Raw genomic sequence first — 3121 nt, 5'->3', positions numbered from 1 at the left:
GCTGCCCATTTTGGGCGTTCAGCGCCAGAACCATGCTCTGTTCTGGCGTTTGAACGCCAGGCAGATGCTCCTCCAGGGTATGATTTTTCTTCTGCTGTTTTTGATTCCGTTTTCAATTTTTATATTTATTTTGCGACTCCACATGATCATGAACCTATAAAGACATATAACTAAGAAGAATATAGTTAGATAAATAAAGATTGGGTTGCCTCCCAACAAGCGCTTCTTTAATGTCAATAGCTTGACAGTGTGCTCTCATGGAGCCTCACAGATGTTCAGAGCATTGTTGAAACTCTCCAACACCAAACTTAGAGTTTGGATATGGGAGTTCAACACCAAACTTAGAGTTTGGTTGTGGCCTCCCAACACCAAACTTAGAGTTTGACTGTGGGGGCTTGGGTTGACTCTGCTTTGAGAGAAGCTTTTCATGCTTCATCTCCATGGTTGCAGGGGGAGATCCTTGAGTTTTAAACACAAGGGAGTCCTTATTCCATTGAAGGACTATTTCTCCTCTGTCAACATCAATCACAGCTCTTGCTGTGGCCAGGAAAGGTCTTCCTAGGATGATAGATTCATCCTCTTCCTTTCCAGTATCCAGGACTATGAAATCAGCAGGGATGTAAAGGCCTTCAACCTTGTTTTCTTGAGCTGTCTGCCATCTTTAAGGAGATTTTAGCAGCTTGCACCTCATAGATTCCCAGTTTCTCTATTACAAAGAGGGGCATGAGGTTTATTCCTGAACCAAGGTCTAAGAAAGCCGTGACCAGCTTATCCCAAGAGTTCAGGCTATCTTTAGGTTGAGAGTCTAACCATATTCTAGCTCTGTCTCTTACAGCAAAAGGGAAAAGCATGAGCCTGTAGACTTCAGGATCTACTCCATTAGTCTTAACAGTATCACATATCTGCAAGAATTCAGTTAAGAACTGAAAAGGATCTTCAGATGGAAGTCCATGAAACTTGTAGTTCTGCAGCATTAGAGAAACTAATTGAGGTTTCAGCTCAAAGTTGTTTGCTCCAATGGCAGGAATGGAGATGCTTCTTCCATGTAAATTGGAATTAGGTGCAGTAAAGTCACCAAGCATCTTCCTTACATTATTATTATTTTCGGCTGCCATCTCCTCTTCCTGTTCGAAAATTTCTGAAAGGTTATTTCTGGATTGTTGTAATTTAGCTTCTCTTAATTTTTTCTTCAGAGTCCTTTCAGGTTCCGGATCTGCTTCAACAAGAATATTCTTGTCTTTGTTCCTGCTCATATGACAAAGAAGAGGGCACAGAAAAAATAATAATAATAATAGAGATCCTTTATACCACAGTATAGGGATCCCTGTGTGAGTGAAAGAAAAGAGGGGGAGACAAAGAATGTAATATAATGGAAGAAACACAACTGTGAGGATGGCAGAGATGTGAGATGAGATGTTAGTAGATGAATAAATAAATAGAATAAGATGAGAGAGAAGGAATTTTCGAAAATAGTTTTTTTGAAAAAGAGTTAGTGATTTTTCGAAAATTTTTTAAAATCAAAAATAAAAATAAGAATAATTAGTTAATTAAAAAGAAATTTTTGAAAAAGAGGGAAGATATTTTCGAAAATTAGAGAGAGAGAGTTAGTTAGGTAGTTTTGAAAAAGTTAAGAAACAAACAAAAAGTTAGTTAGTTAGTTGAAACAAATTTTGAAAAGGTAAGGAGTTAGGAAGTTAGAAAAGATATTTTGAAAAATTTTTGAAAAAGATAAGATAAGAAGATATTTTTGAAAAGATATGATAAAAATTAGTTTTTGAAAAAGATTTGAATTTTTAAAATCACAATTAATGACTTGATTCACAAGAAATCACAAGATATGATTCTAGAACTTAAAGTTTGAATCTTTCTTAACAAGTAAGTAACAAATTTTTGAATCAAAACATTAATTGTTTATGTTATTTTCTAAAATTTGATATAAAAATAAGAAAAATATTTTTGAAAAATATTTTTGGAATTTTCGAAAATAACTAAGAAATTTGAAAAAGATTTGATTTTTAAAAAAAAAAAGATTTTGAAAAAGATAAGATTTTCAAATTGAAAATTTGATTTGACTCATAAGAAACAACTTGATTTAAAAATTTTTGAAAAAGTCAACTCAAATTTTCGAATTTGATGAGAGAAAAAGGGAAAGATAGAACACTATGAATGTATGAAATTTTCGAGAAATGCAAGATGCACATGCAATTGACACCAAACTTATAACATGACACATGACTCAAGCAAGAGACACAAAAATATTTTTGATTTTTATGATTTTCTAATTTTTTTTGTATTTTTTTTTATTATTTTTTTTTCGAAAATTATTTTGAAAAATAAAAATAAGGATTCCAAAATCTTTAATATGAATTCCAGGAATCTTGTCATGTTAGTCTTAAAGCTCCAATCAAAGGGTCAGGCATGGCTTAATAGCCAGCCAAGCTTTAATAAAAATATGAGTGTAATTCAGACATGACAAGCCTGACATACCCTATCCAGAAGGATTGGGCATGACTCCACTGAGGTGATTAGCCAATCCCAAAGCAGTTTGGGTATGGCTTTACAGCCAGATAGACTTCAACATACTTCATGAAACACTAGAATTCATTCTTAAAAATTTTGAAGCCATAGAATAATTTATTTTTGAAAACATTATTTTTAGTAAAATTTTTTTTTTCGAAAACAAAAGAAAAAATTTTTTTGAAAGATTTTTGAAAATTTTTTGAAAAGAAAACAAAAAGAGAATTACCTAATCTGAGCAACAGGATGAACCGTCAGTTGTCCATACTCGAACAATCCCCGGCAACGGCGCCAAAAACTTGGTGTTGTTGCCGGAATTGGGATCTCAGACGATTCTTGGCGCCAAACAGGAACAATTAAGTCTCCGGCAACGGCGCCAAAAACTTGGTGCACGAAATTGTGATGTCCAGGCTCAAACTATTCCTGTCACATGAGCAACTTGGTACGCGCAATCGTGATTACACATTCATAATTTGTCACAACTTCGATACAACTAACCAGCAAGTGCACTGGGTCGTCCAAGTAATACCTTACGTGAGTAAGGGTCGAATCCCACGGAGATTGTTGGTATGAAGCAAGCTATGGTCACCTTGCAAATCTCAGT

The sequence above is a fragment of the Arachis ipaensis genome, chromosome B09, assembly GCF_000816755.2.
Source record: "Arachis ipaensis cultivar K30076 chromosome B09, Araip1.1, whole genome shotgun sequence".
In the NCBI taxonomy this organism is placed as follows: domain Eukaryota; kingdom Viridiplantae; phylum Streptophyta; class Magnoliopsida; order Fabales; family Fabaceae; genus Arachis; species Arachis ipaensis.
Note: the sequence above shows the minus strand (reverse complement) of the source record.